Source organism: Pecten maximus, chromosome 10 (genome assembly GCF_902652985.1).
Source record: "Pecten maximus chromosome 10, xPecMax1.1, whole genome shotgun sequence".
Taxonomy (NCBI): domain Eukaryota; kingdom Metazoa; phylum Mollusca; class Bivalvia; order Pectinida; family Pectinidae; genus Pecten; species Pecten maximus.
The window spans coordinates 21696842-21721240 of NC_047024.1; the positions used below are offsets into that span (position 1 = coordinate 21696842).

Genomic DNA, 24399 nt, shown 5'->3' on the forward strand with positions numbered 1-24399 from the left:
ATGAGATGTATACGTCCCGTGGTTGCTTTATACAAAAGGTATATATCCCGTGGTGGCCTTTACAAGATCTATATGACCCGTGGTGGCTTTATATAAAAAGTTTATGTCACGTGGTGGCTTCATAAAAGATGTATACGTCCCTTTATTGCTTTTTACAAGATGTATATGGCCCGCGGATGCCTAATATGAGATGTATACGTTCCGTTGTTGCTTTAAACACGATGTATATGTTCCGTGGTGGCCTTATACAAGATATTTACGTCACGTGGTGGCTTTATAAAAGATGTATATGTCCCATGGTGGCTTAATAGAAAAGGTATATGTCCCATGGTGGCTTGATACAAGATGTATATGGCCCGCGGATGCCTAATATGAGATGTATACGTTCCGTCGTGGCTTTATACAAGAGGTATATATCCCGTGGTGGCCTGATACAACATTTATGTGGCCCTTGGTGGCTTAATACAAGAGGTATATGTTCCATGGTGGCTTGATACAAAATGTATATGGCCCGTGAATGCTTAATATGACGTGTATACGTCCCGTCGTTGCTTTAAACACAATGTATATGTCCCGTGGGGGCTTTATACAACATATTAACGTCACGTTGTGGCTTTATATCAGATATATACGTCCCACGGTGGCTTTATGCAAGAGGTATATGTCTCGTGGTGTCTTTATAAAAGATGTGTATGTCACGTGGTGGCTTATATCAGACGCATATGTCTCGTGGTGGCTTCATGCAAGATGTATATGTCCCGTGGTGGCTTTTTACAAGATGTATGTGGCCCCTGATGGCTTTATATAAGATGTACGTTGCCCGTGGTGGCTTTATACCAGATGTATATTTCCTGTGGTGGCTTTATAGAAGATGTATGTGGCACGTGGTGGCTTTATACAAGAGGTATATGTCCCCTGGGTGCTTTATACAAGATAAATATGTCTCGTGGTGGCCTTATAAAAGAGGTATACAATTTGTATGTCCCGTGGTGGCTTTATAAAAGATGTATATGTCACGTGGTGGCTTTATATCAGACGCATATGTCCCGTGGTGGCTTTATGCAAGATGTATATATCCCGTGGTGGCCTTATACAAGAAGTGTGTGGCCCTTGATGTCTATATACAAGATGTATATGTCCCGTGGGGGCCTTATACAAGAGGTATATGGCCCTTGGTGGCATTATACAAGAGGTATATGTCCCATGGTGGCTTTATGCCAGATGAATATGGCCCGCGGATGCCTAATATGAGATGTATACGTCCCGTGGTTGCTTTATACAAAAGGTATATATCCCGTGGTGGCCTTTACAAGATCTATATGACCCGTGGTGGCTTTATATAAAAAGTTTATGTCACGTGGTGGCTTCATAAAAGATGTATACGTCCCTTTATTGCTTTTTACAAGATGTATATGGCCCGCGGATGCCTAATATGAGATGTATACGTTCCGTTGTTGCTTTAAACACGATGTATATGTCCCGTGGTGGCCTTACACAAGATATTTACGTCACGTGGTGGCTTTATAAAAGATGTATATGTCCCGTTGTGGCTTTATATAAGATGTATATGTCACGTGGTGGCTTTATAAAAGATGTATACGTTCCTCGGTGGCTAAATACAAGATGTATATATCCCGTGGTGGCTTTATACAAGATGCGTATGTCCCGCGGTTGCTTGATACATGTACAAGATTATAATGTCCCGTAGTGGCTTAATATGAGATTGATATGTCCCGTGGTGGCTTTATACAAGATTTGTGTCGCCCTTGGTGGCTATATACAAGATGTATGTGTCCCGTGGGGGCATTATACAAGATGTATGTGGCCCTTGGTGGCATTATACAAGAGGTATATGTCCCATGGTGGCTTTATACAAGATATTTACGTCATGTGGTGGCTTTATAAAAGATGTATACGTCCCGTCGTTGCTTTAAACACGATGTATGTGGCCCGTGGTGGCATTATACAAGATGTATATGTCCCGTGGTGGCTTTATACAAGATATTTACGTCATGTGGTGGCTTTATAAAAGATGTATACGTCCCGAGGTGGCTTTATACAAGATGTATATGTCACGTGGTGGCTTTATATATGATGTATATGGCCCGTTGTGGCTTTATAGAAGATGTATATGTCCAGTGATGGCTATATACAAGATGTATATGTTCCGTATTGGCTTAATACAAGAGGTGTATTTTCCGTGGTGGCTTTATACAACATATTTACGTCACGTGGTGGCTTTATATCAGATATATACGTCCCTTGGTGGCTTTATGCAAGATGTATATGTCTCGTGGTGGCTTTATCAAAGATGTATATGTCACGTGGTGGCTTTTTATCAGACGCATATGTCCCGTGGTGGCTTTATGCATGATGTATATATCCCGTGGTGGCCTTATACAAGATGGGTGTGGCCCTTGATGTCTATATACAAGATGTATATGTCCCGTTCGGGCCTTATACAAGACTTATGTGGCCAATGGTGGCATTATACAAGATGAATATGGCCCTTGGTGGCTTTATATAAGATGTATGTGGCCCGTGGTGGCTTAATAGAAAAGGTATATGTCCCATGGTGGCTTAATACAAGATGTATGTGGCCCGTGAATGCTTAATATGAGATGTATACGTCCGGTTGCTTTAAACACGAGGTATATATCTCGTGTTGGCTTTATACAAGATGTTAATGTCCCGTGGTGGCCTTATACAAGATGTATGTGGCCCGTGGTGGCGTTATACAAGAGGTATATGTCCCATGGTGGCTTTATACAAGATGTATATGGCCTGCGGATGCCTAATATGAGATGTATACGTCCCGTGGTGGCTTTATACAAGACGTATATGTCTCGTGGTGGCTTTATAAAAGATGTATATATGTCACGTGGTGGCTTTAGATCAGACGCATATGTCTCGTAGTGGCTTGATGCAAAATGTATCTATCCCGTGGTGGCATTATACAAGATGTATGTGGCCCGTGGTGGCTTTATACAAGATGTATATGGCCTGCGAATGCCTAATATGAGATGTATACGTCCCGTGGTTGCTTTATACAAGAGGTATATTATATCCCGTGGCGGCATTATACAAGATGTATGTGGCCCTTGGTTGTTTTATATAAGATGTATGTGGCCCGTGGTGGCTAAAGACAAGAGGTATATGTCCCATGGTGGCCTTATACCAGATGTATATGGCCCGTGAATGCTTACTACGAGATGTATAAGTCCCGTCGTTGTTTTGGACACGATCTATATGTCCCGTGGTGGCCTTATACAAGATATCTACGTCACGTGGTGGCTTTATAAAAGATGTATACGTCCCTTGGTGGCTAAATACAAGATGTGTATATCCCGTGGTGGCTTCATACAAGATGCGTATGTCCCGCGGTTGTTTGATACATGTACAAGATGTATATGTCCCGTGGTGGCTTGTTCCAAGATATAAATGTCCCGTAGTGGCTTAATATGAGATTGATATGTCCCGTGGTGGCTTTATACAAGATGTATATGTCCTGTTTTGGCTTGATATAAGATGTAAATGTCCCGTGATGACCTTATACAAGATGTATGTCGGCCGTGGTTGCTTTATACAAGATGTATATGTCACGTGGTGGCTTTATACAGGAGGTATATGTCCCGTGGTGGCCTTATACAAGATGTATATGTCACGTGGTGGCTTTAGAAAAGATGTATACGTCCCTTGGTGGCTAAATACAAGATGCATCTATCCCGCGGTTGTTTGATACATGTGCAAGATATATAATTATGTCGCGTGGTGTCTTGATACAAGATATTTACGTCACGTGGTGGCTTTATAAAGATGTATGCGTCCCTTGGTGGCTAAATACAAGATGTATATATCCCGTGGTGGCTTTATACAAGATGCATATGTCACGCGGTTGTTTGATACGAGATGTGAACGTACCGTCGTAGCTTTATATCAGATGTATATGTCCCGTGGTGGCTTTATACCTTAACCCATACACACGGTCAAGTGAATGCCGAAACACATACACACGGGCAAGTGAATGGCGAAACCCATACACACGGGCAAGTGAATGCCGAAACCCATACACACGGTCAAGTGAATGCCGAAACCCATACACACGGGCAAGTGAATGCCGAAACCCATACGCACGGTCAAGTGAATGCCGAAACCCATACACACTGTCAAGTGAATGCCGAATCCCATACACACTGTCAAGTGAATGCCGAAACCCATACACACGGTCAAGTGAATGCCGAAACACATACACACGGGCAAGTGAATGCCGAAACCCATACACACAGTCAAGTGAATGCCGAAACACATACACACGGGCAAGTGAATGCCGAAACCCATACACACGGGCAAGTGAATGCCGAAACCCATACACACGGGCAAGTGATGGCCGAAACCCACACACCCCTGCAAGAGAATGCCGAAACCCATACACACGGGCAAGTGAATGCCGAAACACATACACACGGTCAAGTGAATGCCGAAACCCATACACACGGACAAGTGAATGCAGAAACCCATACACACGGTCAAGTGAATGCCGAAACCAATACACACGGTCAAGTGAATGTCGAAACCCAAACACACGGTCAAGTGAATGCCGAAACCTATACACATGGGCAAGTGAATGCCGAATCCCATACACACTGTCAAGTGAATGCCGAAACCCACACACACGGGCAAGTGAATGCCGAATCCCATACACACTGTCAAGTGAATGCCGAATCCTATACACACGGTCAAGTGAATGCCGAACCTCACAAACACGCGCAAGTGAATGCCGAAACACATACACACGGTCAAATGAATGCCGAATCCCATACACACGGTCAAGTGAATGCCGAAACCCATACACACGGTCAAGTGAATGCAGAAACCCATACACACGGGCAAGTGAATGCAGAAACCCATACACACTGTCAAGTGAATGCCGAAACCAATACACACCGTCAAGTGAATGTCGAAACTCAAACACACGGTCAAGTGAATGCCGAAACCCATACACATGGGCAAGTGAATGCCGAATCCCATACACACTGTCAAGTGAATGCCGAAACCCACACACACGGGCAAGTGAATGCCGAATCCCATACACACTGTCAAGTGAATGCCGAAACCCATACACATGGGCAAGTGAAGGCCGAAACCCATACACACGATCAAGTGAATGCCGAAACCCATACACACGGTCAAGTGAATGCCGAAACCCGTACGTCATGTAGGAGATGCATATAAGATTTTACATCATGTAGGGGATGTATACAGGATTATACGTAATATAACGGACGTGTATAGGATTAAACGCCATGTAGGGGATTGAATGATGAGTAAATTAGGACCTATAAATGCCATATGGGGTTGACAGCTATTCCTAGTAGTGTCACTAGGAAACAGTCTATTCCCCTTTGGCTTTACCAGTAGGGGAATAGTAAAGTCACCCGAGTGCTGTCAAAAGCGGGAACTTATTGCATTTATTGATGTTGACAACATTGTTATAACCCCCCCCCCCCCCCCCCCCCCAAAAAAAATTCATAAAGAAATAAAACAACAAAAAATATACTCAACATATTTATTTTTCATTTTTGTTAACACTGATTGATACGAAAAATAAATACAGAGTTCTAATATATACGTCATTCATAGTCATATTTGATAGTGCCACTAACAGCAATGTCATATATAGACAACTGACAGCCATATCTGATATAAACAACTGACAGCCTTATCTGATACACACTGTACTGACAGCCATATCTTATACACATTGTCGACTGACAGCAATATCTAATACACTCTTTACTGACTACTATATCTTATACACACTGTCAACTAACGGCCATATTTTATTCACACTGTCAACTGACAGCCATATCTAATACACAATGTCAACACACAATGTCAACTGAAATCCATATCTGATGCACTGTCAACTGACAGCCACATGTTATATAGTCAACTGACAGCCATATCTGATACACACTGTCAACTGAGAGCCACATGTGGTAAAGTCAACTGACAGCCATATCTTATACACACTGTACTGACAGCCATATCTAATACACACTGTCAACTGACACCCACATCTTATAAACAATTTACTGACACAGTATCAGTATGTCAACTGACAGCCATATATTATACACATTGTCAATTAACAGCCATATCTGATACACACTTTACTGACAGCCATATCTGATACAAACTGTCAACTTTCAGCCATATCTTAATCCTATACACACTGTCAACCGACAGCCATATCTTACTCACACTGTACTGACAACCATATCTAATACACACTGTAAACTGAGGCCCACAGCTTATACACAGTCAACCGACAGCCATATCTAATACACACTGGCAACTGACAGCCATATCTGATACACTGTCAACTGACAGCCACATCTGATATAGTCAACTGACATCTATATCTTATACGGTCAGCTGATAACCACATGTGATATAGTCAACTGACAGCTATATCTTATACTGTCAACTGACAGCCACATCTGATATAGGCAACTGACATCCATATCTTATACACACTGTACTGACAACCATATCTGATACACACTATCAACTGACAGCCATATCTGATTCACATTAATTGTCAGCTGACAACTACATCTTTTACACTTTACTGACACAGTATCCGATACACATTGTCAACTGACCGCCATACCTTATACACACTTTATTGACAGCCATACCTGATATACACTTTACTGATAGCCATATCTGATACACACTGTCACCTAACAGCAATATCTGATACACTGTCAACTGACAGCCACATCTGATATACATGTAGTCAACTGACAGCCATATCTGATACACATTCTCAACTGACACCCACATCTTATACACACTTTACTGACACAGTATCTGATAAACATTGTCAACTGACAGCCATATCAGATACACACTGTCAACTGACAGCCATATCTGCTACACACTGTCAACTGACAGCCATATCTGATACACTGTCAACTGACAGCCATATCTGAAATAGTCAACTGACAACAATACATCATATAGTCAACTGACAGCCATATCTAATACAAACTTTCAACTGGCAGCAATATCTGATACACTGTCAACTGAAAGCCACATCTGCTAAAGTCAACTGACAGCCATATCTGATACACACTTTACTGACACAGTATCTGATAAACATTGTCAACTGACAGCAATATCTACTACACACTATCAACTGACAGCCATATCTGCTACACACTGTCAACTGACAGCCATATCTGAAATAGTCAACTGACAACAATACATTATATAGTCAACTGACAGCCATATCTGATACACACTTTACTGACACAGTATCTGATAAACATTGTCAACTGACAGCAATATCTAATACACACTATCAACTGACAGCCATATCTGCTACACACTGTCAACTGACAGCCATATCTGAAATAGTCAACTGACAACAATACATTATATAGTCAACTGACAGCCATATCTAATACAAACTTTCAACTGGCAGCAATATCTGATACACTGTCAACTGAAAGCCACATCTGATAAAGTCAACTGACAGCCATATCTTATACACATTGTCAACAGACACCCACATCTTTTACACACTTAACTGACACAGTATCTGATAAACATTGTCAACTGCCAGCCACATCTGATACACTGTCAACTGACAGCCACATCTAATATAGTCAACTGACATCCATATATATATATATCTTATACACACTGTTAACTGACAGCCACTTGTGATATAGTCAACTGACAGCCATACCTTATACACACTGTACTGACATAGTATCTGATACACACTGTCAACTGACAGCCATATCTGATACACACTGTCAACTGACAGCCATATATGATACACACTGTCAACTGACAGCCATATCTGATACACACTGTCAACTGACAGCCATATATGATACACACTGTCAACTGACAGCCACATCTAATATAGTCAACTGACAGTCATATCTGATAGACACTTTACTGATTCAGTATCTGATACACACTGTCACTGTCACATCGGATACACAATGCAAACTGACAGCCATACCTTTTATACGCTTTACTTTCAGCCATATATAATACACACCGCCAACTGACACTCATATCTTATACACACTTTACTTACACAATATCTGATACACATTGTAAAATGACAGCTATATCCGATAGACATTGTCAACTGCCAGCCACATCTGATACACTGTCAACTGACAGCCACATCTAATATAGTCAACTGACATCCATATATATATATATATCTTATACACACTGTTAACTGACAGCCACTTGTGATATAGTCAACTGACAGCCATACCTTATACACACTGTACTGACATAGTATCTGATACACACTGTCAACTGACAGCCATATCTGATACACACTGTCAACTGACAGCCATATATGATACACACTGTCAACTGACAGCCATATCTGATACACACTGTCAACTGACAGCCATATATGATACACACTGTCAACTGACAGCCACATCTAATATAGTCAACTGACATCCATATATATATATATATCTTATACACACTGTTAACTGACAGCCACTTGTGATATAGTCAACTGACAGCCATATCTTATACACACTGTACTGACAGCCAAATCTGATATAGGCAACTGACAGCCACATCAGATATAGTCAACTGACATCCATATCTGATACACACTTTACTGACACAGTATCTGATACATTGTCAACTGACAGCCATATCTGATACACACTGTCAACTGACAGCCATATCTGATACACACTGTCAACTGACAGCAATATCTGATACACTGTCAACTGACAACCACATCTAATATAGTCAACTGACATCCATATCTTATACTGTCAACTTACAGCCACATGTGATATAGTCAACTGACAGCCATATCGTATACACACTGTACTGACAGCCATATCTGATACACACTATCAACTGACAGCCATATCTAATACACTGTTAACTGACACCCACATCTTATACTGACACAGTATCTGTTACACATCGTAAACTGACAGCCATATGCAATACACATTGTCAACTGACAGCCATATCTGAAATATTCAACTGACAACAATACATTATATAGTCAACTGACAGCCATATCTGATACAAAATTTATTGACAGCCATACTTGATATACACTTTACTGAAAGCCATATCTGATACACATTGTCAACTGATCATGACAGCCATATCTTATACACACCTTACTGACAGCTATATCTGATACACACCGTCAACTGAAAGCCATATCTGATACGCATTGTCAACTGACAGCCATATCCGATACACACTATCAACTGACAGCCATATCCGATACACACTATCAACTGACAGCCATATCCGATACGCATTGTCAACTGACAGCCATATCCGATACACACTATCAACCGACAGCCATATATGATACACACTATCAACCGACAGCCATATATGATACACATTATCAACTGACAGCCATAATCGATACACACAGTCAACTGACAGCCACATCTGATAGTCAACTGAAAGCCATATCTGATACGCATTGTCAACTGACAGCCATATCCAATACACACTATCAACTGACAGCCATATCTGATACACACTGTACTGACACCCACATCTTATATACACTGTAAACTGACAGCCATATCCGATACACACTATCAACTGACAGCCATATCTGATACACATTCTCAACTGACAGCCATATCTGATACACACAGTCAACTGATAGTCACATCTGATATACAGTCAACTGACAACCATATTGGATACACACAATCAATAGGCAGCAATATCATATAGTCTCACTAACAGCCTGATCTGATACAAGCAAATTCTCCTTGACTGTCTTCTTATATTACAGTTCCAGATGAGGTCCTTAGTTTGTTTCCAGGTTCTGCCATGCAACACTGGTTCTTTTCGGAGGACCTCTTAACAATTAGCCTTCCCTGGTAACATTTTCAGCAAAAGATGTTTCCCTAGTTGCTGTTGTACTGCAGCCTTTTCCTGAATTGTCCATGACCTTCTGACAAAGGACTTGCGCTGTAGCCTTGCCCTCCATATTTAGCCTGAAAGAGAGATTAGAATTATCATTAATCTCAAAGCGATGGTAACCTGCTAACTCATTATTTCATATCAGGGTCAAAGTACATATAGGTCTCACTGATCTAATTTCAATCCAGCACACTCATTATATGACTATTCTTCTTAAAACATTTATGCGAAAACTCGTCACCTTTCAGAAGATGAACATCAATATCAAAACAAAGAATTACAGATATCAGCCACCTGACACCCAAATTAGGAGTGTCATCCAGTATTTTTTAACATCTTGTTACTTAAAATAAGAAGAACTTAACCATTCTTATTCTGTAAAGCACTCAGAAGACTTTGCTTGTATTGGATGTCTGGCTACTATAAAATCTTTGAACTACATTTAGAAATCAATATGAAAATGTTTCCTTGGTTTTTTTTAATTCTGTAACTTAGTAAACTCTAAGACTAAATATGAAAATCCAAGAACATTTCAAGGACTTTTGAGAGTTCATGAAAATACCTGGACTTTTCAAGCACTGATTTGAAATTTAAGCAATTTTCATGGTCTGTACATGAACCATGATATAAAGCCTCATACAAAGTTTCATCAAACTTGGTTGATTTTTATAAGTTATCATGTTCACAAAGTCTAATAATAATATAATTACAAAGGGAATTAACTACGAGTTCTGTATAATAATTCCCATTTTTGAACTCCTCCGAGACCTGATTGATATTAGGCTACATACAAAGGGATGACGCATGATGACAGACAAAAGGCTACTTTATTGGTCAGTAATAGATGGATTGAAACATCCCTGATGGCTTCTAAGTAAACCATACTGGCTTTCAGATACAGATTTTATGTAATAAGATATTTACTCAACAATGTCTTTTCCCTATATGAATATAGGTTCACTTTATGTAAGTAAACTTGTCTAAATTACTTACACTAATTTTGAAGAAGTCAACTGGACAAATCAAACTAGAACACTGACAAGCTAGCAAGGGCATATCTTGTGACAATCTAGTGACCTTGACCTTTAACCCAGTAACCTTCACCAAGAATCAATTGACTTCTTGTAAAATTACGATCAACTCTGCATATATATCTGACATGTTCTGCAGACATTAACTTTCAGTGATGGCACAATATTCAGATTCTTAGTTCAGCTGAACTTCTTTTTCTCGAAGTTATGAAAAACTTAAATTTGAGATATAACCAGAGCAGTCAAGGTTACCAAGTATATTTTATATTAGTTTACAGTCCTGTTACCGTGTATATTTTGTATCAGTTTACAGTCAGAATTGAAATTACTTGTGTAAGTCTTCGAGTTATCAGAATTTGAGACAACAAGATTTTACTGTAATAATACTGATATCATATATTACGATAATTTACACTCACCTTGTTGAAAAGTGACATAGGTGGCCATCAACACATTTCATGTTTTGCTTGGAATGTTTGCCATACATCACCAGGTTTACCAGTCTCCCAATAATTCATTTTCTTCGGTTGCATCCACACTTCAGAAAAAAGTAAAATAAATACAAATGTGCATATATACAATCAGAGATGTATATGTGCTTGGTCAATGAAAATTGAAATACAAATCTGTAATTACTCTAAGACTGTAAGTCAGGTCCTTTTCATTTCTGCATAAACATTCAAGCTACAATGCCATTTAAAGAAAAAAAAAGGGTGGATTTAATTTTAACAGGGATTTCCCTTGAGATACACCAAATTATGTTAATAACAGGGATTAATTACAAAGGAAATATTTTGCTTTTTGAAACAATTTTCAAATTACAGGGATATAAATGCATTTAACAGATGGGCATTTAACAAGCTATTGGATACGTTGTGATGAAATACTCACCAGAACTGTTTCCTTCAGTCAAAAAAAACCCCGACTAAATCCAGAGCTTCTTTGCTATTCCCTTCTGTCCCATTTTTCTTTTGAAATCATAGATTCATGGTAAGGGAGAAGGAGGTCGCCATGCCGCCTTTTATTGATTGTTTTTACACCTCGCCCTATAAAGAATAATAAATTTTCTTACTTTGTATATATATAGGATTTTGTACATATTGTTAGGTAATAGCGACAGTATTGCTCAATAAAAAGATACTTGATTTGGATAAACATATCCATTTGAGTTGGTTATATATATACATGTATTGCTAAAGAAATAAATGATCAATGAAGTGATTCTAATACATACGAATGATCACAACACATCACACAGACAGAACACAAAATATAGAGCTATAATTACACTACAACCAATATGCCCTTGTCAATCGAACACAGAAGGTCCTATAAGTAAGAAATTATTTTCAGATTTCAGTATTCAATCCAAGTAAGATACAAGAGTACCATAGGACGGAACAATATATACCTATAAAATGCCATATAGTGTTCTATTGAATTAATATAGAAGATTTGCATTACCTTAAAAGTGACTGTATATATATAGCTAGCTGGCATACTATAAATCTCACTTTAACTACAAAGTCAACGTGTAGGAGATCTTAAGACTGTGACAAGATTTGAACACTCAAAATAAATAAAAAAGAATAACTTCTGCTAAAAAAAAAGTTAAATCAAAATTCTTTTTAGACACACAATTTCATATCCTGGTTATAAGCCTATAAGCTACCAACTTTCAAAGAAGTAAATTGAAAAATGTAAGAGGAGACAGGCATCTAAGGCATGATAAAGGGCTTATTTCCGGAGAATTAGTTGTTTAGCAATAAAAAAAAATTGCTCACTTTTTACCCCGACCCAAACATTTGTAGCGTTTTGAATCTCCATGACCTAGGGATGCTAGTCAAATATGAGTGATATCTATTGCTTTTTAATTAGTTCCTTCGGACCAGACCAGGTTATATTGTATTTGTACATACTGAATGTATATAATCATGGATCAATCTAGGGCCGTTTTACAACCGGTATTCGGTAGTTTCCCCTCGGTGATAAAATTCCCCTTCTGCAGAATATTCCCCTCAGAACTTAGATATTTCCCCTATTTCTACCTGGAAAATACAGTTTTCTCATACAATTTCCTCTATTTCATAAAAGATTACTTTTTGATGTTTTCTCCGCGATCGTTTTGTTTTGTTTTGTAAGAAATAATTATCGAGGCGAATATTAAATCTTGTTCTTGTCCCGTTCAATCAGGCGCTTGACACGTCACATTTTCTGTGTACTATCAGCAAGCGTCTGGTTGAATGAAACTAGTAATCGACTACACGTGCTTCCGGTGGCATGATAACAATTCTTAACACGGTTTACGTTTACAATTATGTCTCACAAAGACCGATTCTACGTGAAAAAGATTTCCAAAGGGGATGCATATGGAACAAAGAAACTAACAGATTTGTTCAGCAAGAAACCAAGGACGGACACAAATGACAACCAGGCCGGCAGTGGACTTTCAAACGAAGGAATCGTCTTGGTCATGGTCACTTGATGCACTGATGAGGATATGTTCCGAGGGAAAAAAAGAGGAATTTTCCAAATATGATTTGGAAAAAATGGTGGACATATTCAAAAATAAGAAGGAGAGAAGGCTTGATCTTTAATATGAATACAGAATATGTAGACATATATGCAATAGTGTCCCAGTGAAACAAGTAAACCCCCTGGAAGAAATATTTACTGTGTTTATTTTCTGTTTTTTAAAAAGAATCTCACACGCTTGAAAGCTGTCAGTAGAGCCAATCTAAATAGTCTTGGAATGCTTTAAATCATTTTCAGCCTGCGGCCCCTTGGAACCCCGGCTATTTTCCCCTGAATACAGAAAAGGGTATATTCCCCTAAACCCTAGATTGATCCCTGATAATAAAAGGTGCCTTTAATTAGAACTAATTATTTTACCTTTGTCTGCATAAATTTCTTTCTGAAATCATGGGAGTATCCATTTTTCTTTGAAGCCATTCTCTGGCAACGCGTCCGCAATCTCTTCATGCTACAATTTTAAAAAGATTAATTATTACATAATCTCTCAAGACTTTTTGCTAAGTTTGTGGACATAAACTTTTAATACCTCAAAATAAATCAAAGGGTCAAAGGCCCTGAGAAATGTCAAGGTCTGAGGTCATATAACAAGAAATTTAATACCGGGTATTGGACTTTACAGTCAGACAGCTACATTTGTAGATGAAATGTCTTAATCTGGTTATTCCTATTCTATATATATATTCAAGAAAACATGTATTTATCTGCTGTCAACTTTCCAATAGCTGAGTATAGTTCTTTCCTTATTTCTTTAATGTTTGTGGAAGATTATTGATATACTTTGTAATCAGAAAAGCTGCTTGTAAACTTTGAAAAAAACAACTGAAGGACAAATCGGTCTACTTACAGTAACATGTACAACCAGAGATAAAATCCAAGATGTACACAGCCTAAGTGGTTTTTTTTTATCTATACTATAAGATGTTAATTAGGCCTAGCAAATATGTTTTTTTTTACCCTTAGTAACATCGAAAATGCTAATATTTTACCACCGATAGAAACCTGCAGTCATGCTGTCGGTCACGCTGTCCGACGAGACATATATATATATATATAGCCCGAGTTTTCTCTGGCCCTGTCACCATGTCTGGTGTAGGGCCAGAACGCACTACTATATCATGAAAACCTGGAATTATCTGTCACCGTTTGGTGTCGCTAAGAATTTGGTGCAAATACAATAAAATCGGGTTTGACATAACACCTACCTTACATATATGGATAAATGATCATGAGATATTTATTTACCCCAGAACACCCATTTAGTCCCTGGACCCATCTAGGTGTTTTATTCCGTCCGTATAGACCCTCGCTTTACGCTAGTCAAAATTTCATACTAGACTCGACGCCATATTGCTAACAATGTAGGTCGCAGGCGTCCTAATTTAGTAATTACCCTAATCACTGCGCGATGGAGCAAAAAGGAAAATATACAACATTTATTTTTATATATTTTACCCCTTGTAATTTATAAATAATGATTTTTTTTAATAAATATAACAGGTTTTGGGAAATAATAACCTTAGTTTTCTTAATTTAAACTATGCAAAAGAAAAACACCATCATATGTGGTCTTTTCGGTCCATTGCGTTCCGATTCGGGTGGTTAGTCGTACCGTCGCTTACAAAATGGCGGGTCAACAGTACAAAATTTTGTTCTGTCATCTTAAGGTTGGACAAAGGGGCATGTCTAGTCTTACATTAAAAATAGCCAGAAATACTTATATATCAAGTCTTGATATATATAGATATTGCTGGCTATTTTCTAGACATGCCCGCCCCCTGTGGTTGAACTAACAATTTAAACAACACTTTGAACATTGACTCGTCTAAAAAAACAGATGATCTTCATGATGAGTCAAACTTACACTATTCGCTTTATTTGCCATTAGGTTATACTGGTTGTGAGTTGGCTCAGCGCGCAAGTACAAAAGAACATTATAGCAAGGCAAACATTTTCAACAATATCGTATAATTATTTGGAAACGCTTATTAGCGAGAGCAAGCATATACATTCTTCATTTGCTTGTTCTGTGTTTGACTCGCACCTTCAAAATGACATGGTAATCATTAATGTCATAAGATTAGATTCTTAAAGTCGGGAAAGGCCTATCCGCCGAATCTATTCCCGTCAAGTCCTGCGATCTTTCAATAATTTCTATTCCTGTCTCGCACAACATTTCATTATACTGACACAATCTTCAATATGATAGGTCAATTAATTTAGGCAACAGGACCCACATAAAAATACTTTGTATAAATATAAAAGTAGGCCCTGAGTACAGCTACACTAGTACTGTGGCCTATAGCTATACAGTAGCCAAGAGGAGATCGAGACAAAGATGGCGGATCTAGATCTACCTAATTTAATAGATAATATCATGAGATTCTAATGATGTATGCGATAAAAATCAAACAGGATAATCTGGAATATTCCCTTGATAACATAGCTCAAATATTTTATACAATATACAACGACTGGTATTTATAAAATCGTTACTTACTCTGTGCCTGAAAAGTCACCTTCCTCCTGTATGTGCTTCCGGTTGAAAACGAACATGCGCATTGGTTGACGTGTGTGTGTTGAAAAACCGCGCGATGCAAAAATTTTCACACAACTGGAACACACATTACACGAAAATCCTGCCAACTGAAACATGTCACAATTTTCACATATATGATAAAAAACATCATTTTAGACCGGAAAAAAAAGAATGTCAAGTGAATGCCGGAAAATCGGCATTCACTTGCTCAAGTGCATTCAGTTGTTGGTGCGTAAGCGTGTGTGTGCATTCAGTTGGCAGGATTTACAAACACACACACACACACACACACACACACACACACATATTATTCATTGTTTTGTTAATTTTACGGGAGAAGTCGTTTATAAGTTGGTAAAATTTGCTGACTAATCCCTTTGTCATTTCTGTATATCAATAAAATATGTTTAAACTTAAACTACAACACGTGTACAGTGGACCCGCGATAATCCGGACGCCGATAGTCCGGAAAACTCACAGTCCGGACGGAAATGCACGGGAACGGATTTCCGTAACGTTATTTGTACTCACCAGTCCGGAAATTCGGATTCCGATTCCGGAAGCCCATTTTGGGAACGGAGCGTACTTTTCATTAGCAAATTTCCCTCAATAATCCGGACAATTTTTTCACCACGAGGAGAAAAAAATGTCGGGGCAAGTCACCCGTGTCGACAGCTGTACAGACTATCGCTTGACACTGTGCGTAGTCAATAGCGACCGCTGCCAGGTCATAGCCCCGGGTGTTTACCTGTGTTACAATGTGTAGCTTTTGTTTTTATAACGGTACATTGCTTTTTCTCTACGACCTAAATGTTACAGTATTAAAGGATTTTATAGTATAGCCTGGTCTTGCTTTTTTCAACTTGACGTACAATATCTATGATATTCATTTTACAGACGGCAACTTTTATAAGAACACATATTTCTATTTCGTAGTTAGTAAGAATTTATGCACAAACATACAGTGCGTGATACGATAATTAATCAATCTCAAATACATGTAATAAATTTATGATCGGTAATTAACATCATTAACGCTTGTATTTGGTAAACATGGATATCGGCTTGTAACACTGTTACGTGAAACGACGACTCATTGAAAGATGCACGTTATTAATTACACACACATTTACGTATTACGCAGTGATCACAAGAACTGGGTTGATTACACACAAATTAGTCAATAGTCGTCTGATACTTAATTAATTATATAAGCGTCACATTGTTAAGTGAATACGGGTTTAATAATTATCGGACATCTTGGGTAGTTCTCGCTGGTGTCGCGTACTTTTAAATAGATAGCTTGGGGTTTCTGGTACGTAAAAATCATAAAAAAAACATGGACTGATGGTAAGTTGTAAAATCCGGGTCTTTTATTGTATACATATATACCCTTACACATAGTGATATGTGATTATATACATGTATATAACAATTAATTTACTATTTACATCATAAACAATATCCTATCATAGATTTGTGCTGGAATTGCACATACAGACAATTCAACTACTAATAAAAGTAATACAACATATGTATGAGAAACATTATATGACTATACATAATTATTGGTTATTAAGCCATTCTAATTTTCTCTTCCTTGCAAATTTAATATATTTATCAAGATTTGAGATATCATTTCTATTATTTCTTGTTAACAGCTCTATTAATTTGAACATGCTAGGTTTTCATAAAATTATGAGGTTTAATGCATTTCTTTCGTATTTAATACAAATAAGGACAATTTAAGATGAGATGAAATTGAATGGAGTGAAAATAGCCTTCATAGCGTAATTGACTTAATTACGTGGTGGTCTTAAAGTGTACCCGTAACGATTTGCTATTTCAAGTTTAAATGTGATTTAGGATGAAACTAAAAATGCTGAAAGGCCGACTTTCACAGCGACTTTAGTTTTAGAGTAATTGCGATTTTTCTCGAACCCAGAGCCGTTGACTACGTTTCGGTGACCTCTGACCTGTGACGTCAGAGGTTTAATGGGACCAGAGCCGTCATATAGGAAATATATATAGAAACACGTGCCTGCAATTAATGCGAATGAGACAACAATAATGAAAGTGCTGAATAAACTTTTTGACTTATATTTGTGAGTTAGTTAATAACAAATGTTACCGAAACTAAGGGCATATAATCTTCTATTATAACGTGCCATATACAACATGTAACATCTTATTAATTTTCTATTATAACGGGCCAAATACAACGTATATCATCTTACTCATTTTCTTTTATAACAGGTCGTATATAACATGTAAAATTTGAATAATTTTCTATTTTAACGGGTCGCTGTAACATGTATGGCATTTGAATAATGGACCGTTTATAACGACTTACATCATATAGCCTTTATTATGAGGGCATTTGCGGGTTGTTACATACCAATATTTAAAATGTAAACTTTATTTATTTTACAACAATTGAGAAACAAGTTATATTAACTTATATTAATCACGCTTGATGGCCCGGATGGAAGCGCGCGAGGGGTCTTACTGTGGGAGGAAACCGGAGTACCCGGGGAAAACCCACGTGGTCGGGCAGGTGACCCCATACCTTTTCACGTCCGATCGGGGAATCGCCTTGGTGAAAGGCAAGTGTGTTACCACTGTGCCACCCGACCACCCAATATTGATTTCGGTTATAATACTTCTAGTAACAGAAGTTTAAAATACAATTCATACACGATGTGAAATAAAAGTTAAAAAATTGGAATTTTTATTAGCCAAAACAGCAATAGATATGTTGCAAATATACACTTGAAGATACCGTTATTTGTGATTTTCGGAAAGATTCATAGAGTAAATTTTCAACATCGTGGGTTTATGAATGAGGCAACTTAGGTTAATCATTCTATAGACAAACCTTTAAGATACATTTTTTTTCGCTTGAAAGGAAAACGAAACCCACTGAATTCCAAAAATAATATGTTTGATTTCAACAACTTAAAAATGCATTCCCTGTAGTAACACGCAATTCTTAATAAAATTCAAGCTCAATTTACGTACAACATGTGAAAGTATATCTTCGGAACTTTTTTGAAGTACATAGAAACCAAACGCGAGAACTCACAAGAATTACCTGCGTGTGCCGATTAGAACACCAGACACATGTAGTGCAGTGACAGGTGTGACGAGCTTGTGGATCATAATTTCACACCTGGTAATTGTTTAGCGGTTATACTAACCCACTCAATTCGTAATTCTCCGAACATGTTTCTAATCTTCTAAAGTCCTGTTTTAAGTGAAGATATGACTTGTGACCCACGAATGGAAAGTAAAACCACAATGATCTCGATCACTTCATACTAATGACACAATAACAAAACAAAAAAGAAATATAATGATAATAAAAAAGAAATAAATAAAATTTGAAAAATTCATACACGAAAATTATTGCGAGTTAATAAGTTTTAGTATTAATTATGATTAATCACGATGAACTAAATTGTATGTTTTCTATATATATATATATAACGGAGCGGAAATGATGGTTTTAATAAGAACCTATACTATGTACCTGTACATAAAGTATCAATTATATTATAATTGTTGCGAATCACTTTTATTTAATTTCAATGACAACGATCATATAAAAATTATATCTTTCTCAAGAATGTAATCGTCCGTTATCCCTGAGACCATGACATGTAAAATACCCTCGGGATAAAATCTGTATATGTAGAAGTTTGTTGCAGGCTCCAACACTGGTATTCATACGTGAGAGATTTAGTCTATTGTAGATCATGATGATTATAATATATTACTTTCTGAATTAAGTGTTCTCCATGACTTGAAGCGTGTTTTGTATAGAATATAATGCATAGATTTTATCTCGGCACTCGGCCAACCGATTTTGATGTGGTTCGCGACATCATTCTTTGGTTTTTACAAAAAAATACCATGTTTGAATATCGTTTTTTTGTTCTTGGTACACTTTAACACGGAGTTTCACCACGTCAGCATTTGAATACCAAGAACTTTAACTCTGTACATGTACCACTTGGGATATATACTGAAATGACTAACGTTTTATATACATGTATGACTAAAAACAAACACATTTTATGTTAGATATTTTATTAGAAGATGTTTTTAGATAATGCAATGAACTTTCAAAATACATGTCAAATACAATTGATATAATTCATATATATTCATAAATATATATGATCTCTAGCAATATAGTCTTTGGAAAACACATTTGATTGTGTCACATGGATTATAAAATAGAGAAATGCTTTAACAGCTTAATATTTAAATCACACGCTTCAGAAAAAAAAATACGTTGAAATTTTATTGTTATCACATGAGCAAATCAGCAAATATGTTTTTTTATCTTCTAAAAACCACCGTACTGTCTTCTTAAATAATGTTAAATAAATAAATTGTTTATTATCAAAAATACCAAAGAAACTGTGGATGTAATACCATGTACTGACTTTCGTATACGTGAAGTATCACTATCGAAATGGAGATCATTTACAAATCGTGTGCTTTTAACATGCATCTTATTGCCGTACTCAACAAGACTAACACCGTAACATGAATTAAATAACTTCCACAATTCCAATGATCGATGGTAAAATTATGGATTTATATACATGTATTTAACTCGTTATGGTCATAAACGTGATAAAACTAACTTTCTGATAGCAAAACTTTAAAAGAATAGTTATCATTTATTTGCAAATATATTTATCTGTAAAAGATTGATACATAGTAATAACAAGACATTTCGTAACTGTCTTGTAAATCTTACCTGTGCACGGAGAATGACTTGTCAATCATTCTTATCAACCAATGAAATACGCGCAAAGCCTTTCCGCGGCGTTTGATTGACAGCAACAATGCTCACTGAGGTGTGACGAACTTCAGTGTCGTCTGCTTTGTATAAGGTGACTTGTCAATCCAACCGATGAAATTCGTGTACGGCCAGGTACCCATTTCTATTGCGTTTGATTGACAGACAGCCAAGATGGATACTATCCACCAATGACGGCTATCATGTTGATTCATCACAAAATGAAAACGTGTTGTATTCTATAAGACGCTACGTAATAAAATGTACAAGTATTATGATTTTATAAAAATCATTGAAATCACATTTTTGATAAAAACAGTAACCATAAAATAGGCCAGAGTAAAAAAAAAATACTCAGTGACATGATATTAATGTGAAGACATGAAACAGCCGGAACACTTAACACCCATATTATATGGATGCCCTAAGATACGATATATTGCAGGTTTTTGACTATGCAACCAGTATCATTACACATAATAAGTGTTATTCCCACTTTTGATCAGTTTCATAGGTGGAATTAGCCAGAGTTTCTATTGGCCTCCTCTGGCACACTACGATATGAAAACGTGGAATTCTCCGACAGCTGACATGTGGCATGTCGCTAAGATTTTGGTCCTAATACAATAAAATCGGGAATGACATAACACTTACATATATGGATAAATGAGATATTTATTTACCCCAGTATACCCATTTAGTCCCATCTAGGTGTTTAATTCAGTCCTTATAGACCCTCGCTTTACTCTAGTCAATATTTCATTCTGGATTCTGCCATGTTGCTAACTATACATTGTAGGTCGCGGTCGGCCTAATTACCTAATCCATGTGCGATGCTACAACTTTTATTTCTATAGATTTTACCGCTTATAATTAAGAAATTATGAATTTTTGAATTTAATATAACAGGTTTTGTGAAATAATAAGCTTAGTTTTCATGATTTAAACTACGTTAGAAGAAAAACACAATAAATTATATGTGGTCTTTTCGGTCCATTGCGTTCCGATTCGGGTGGTTAGTCGTACTGTCACTTACAAAATGGCAGGTCAACAGCGTGAAATTTTGACTAGCGTAAAGCAAGGGTCTATACTGACGAAATAAAACCTCTAGGTGGGACTAAATGGGTGTTCTGGGGGTAAATACATATCTCATTTATCCATATTGGTAAGATACGTGTGATTTAACACCGGTTTTACTGTATTTACACCTTACATCTTAGCGGCACCAAGCGGTGACGGGAAATTCCATGTTTTCATAGAGTAGTGCGTTCTGGCCCTACAGCAGACATGCAAATTATATCCTTACTTGGATGAAAGTTGTTCGAAATGTTCATCAATCCGTGATTCTTACATCTACTACACAAGAAATAACTTCCATCAAATCTACTTTCTTTTACCGGTCAGCGACACACAGCGGAATCTTTACAGTTCTTTATATCTAAATATACTACACATTATCTATGTCCCCTCTAGACTACGACTATAGTGACAAAATAAAATAAAATATCACATATTTTCAAGCTAAGTAAAACTGATGTTTAATTCTACGGCATTTATAAGAGCTGGAAACAATTAAAACCAATGGTAAATGTAAAGTTTCAATTACGTTATACCGTACGTCCCTGGTCACATCGATCATAGCGTTGATAGGTATCAGTTATGTACATGTAGTTAGCCTACTCCATATCGATCCATATTACAGGTTAATTTTATCGCATGAGTAAGCACCGATGAGTCCTGCTGATCCACTGTGATTCTCTGTGATCATCAGTGTCTCGATCGCGGAGGTTCACCGCGGCACGCTTGGTCACCGCGATCTTTGATGATTTAACCCCGGTGATTGATTGGCATAATTGGTCTATCACTAGGAAACACGGTGATTATTTCTCCATGTACACTCGTCACCATAAATCGCGGTGTGGGGGGTAGAAGTATTAAAAGCTACGGTCCTTACTGTACATCACCTCATGCTTCATACTTTACTTACAATGTCACCAGCTTACCACTTGATATCCTCTTAGCTGTATGAAAAATGTGATGATTTCAAATTCCCTATTGTGAACTATCCATTTCTTGATTGCAACATCATTTTCCAAATCTTTGCTTTCCAAGATCTATGATATCCAAGGGATTGTTCTTAAGACTGTGGGTTTGTTTCCTGTCAGTGTTCTCCTGTTCTTTTCAGTTTACAGCTTTAATTCCGTGTTCTAGAAAAAGACTTTTAATTAATCAATGAAGTGTGTTTTCGTTAATTAAATCTCTAGTTCTACAACAAAAAAACTTGTTGGTATTTATGTTTCCAGCTGTGTATTGCTTTGTCGGTGAAGTTTTCCAAGTGAGCATGACAGTGGTTGAAATGGCTCCAGATTTGATGGCATCCGTGAACTGCTTGGCAGTCCCCACTGATGTTGGATTGGAAACAAACAGTCAATCGAGTTTGAATTAATGTTAAAAACGAACTTGAAACCTCTGATTTTATTTCACCAATTCTGACAGAATAAGGCCATTGTGACAGGATAGGGGCCCCAAAGATCATTAACACATATCTATAAAGAGCATTTATGGATGAACATTACAATATGTATGTGGTATGATTGAAGGCACTACATTCACATGTAAAAATGTCATTGGTTAAACTATATTTGTGAGTGAGAGTCAACTCTATGTCATGTTTATGTGAGTGATTCTAAAGCATAGTTGTGAGGTACACACAAATTAATATGACAACAAAAAACATTTTATTCAAAGAACTTTATTGTAATGAAGTAATTACAATCTGAACAATATATTTCACCTCCTTGAATTGCTATACAATGTCTTTTTAATTAATGTGAAAACCAGCGGGACTATAGTTTTACTGTCCATCCGTCTTGTACGTATGTAAGTAATACCAAAGTTTGTCCGCTTTCTAGCAGCTTCATTAATTTGGGGATTTTTGTCAAATCCCATACAATGGTAAAATACCATAATATCTCTGAAAAATTTGAGTTTCAGGGATTTTGGGTCAAGGTCAAGGTCACTGTTAATATTTTAAGCAGGGGCCATTTCGGGACATGATTTGCTTTAACAATACCCAGTATGCTTTTTTATCATGGAAAACAAAAAATTATCATCCACATTCTTTCTTTGTGTGGAACAGAAAGGATAAACTTGAAGTATTTTGCAAATATCAGTATTTTGAAACTTACCAATCGGAAACAATTTCAGTTTTTCCAATCTCCATGTTTTTTAACACAGAGCGAAATGATACCTGGGTGCTTGGTAATAAAAATGGCAGTTTTTTAAAGGTCACCCTAAGATGAACCCTGAAGTGACCTCTTGCGATCACCTTTCATTCATCTTTGTTTATAATCACCTCACATTTTGTCTACAATGTCTGTGATCTTTTCTGAAACAGTTTACATTTTAGTGACTGCATTAAAATGGCGGAATTAATTTTCCAAACTCATTGACAGCAGTAGATCCTAGCTGACAAGTGATGATCAGAAACCTGTCACATT

At 37.2% G+C, this 24399-nt stretch overlaps 1 protein-coding gene and 1 long non-coding RNA gene across 3 annotated transcripts in view; one reads left to right on the forward strand and one right to left on the reverse strand.

Annotated features, from left to right (window-relative positions):
• The window catches only part of LOC117336254, a 237161-nt gene that overhangs the window by 101770 nt on the left and 110992 nt on the right, over nucleotides 1-24399 (forward strand). The gene's annotated exons all lie outside the window — the stretch shown is intronic.
• On the reverse strand, nucleotides 8784-16347 carry LOC117336256. The gene is made up of 4 exons (XR_004534565.1): nucleotides 16045-16347; nucleotides 11904-12058; nucleotides 11432-11550; nucleotides 8784-10055 (listed from the first exon to the last, which is right to left on the reverse strand). It is a non-coding gene; the product is annotated as an uncharacterized LOC117336256 (long non-coding RNA).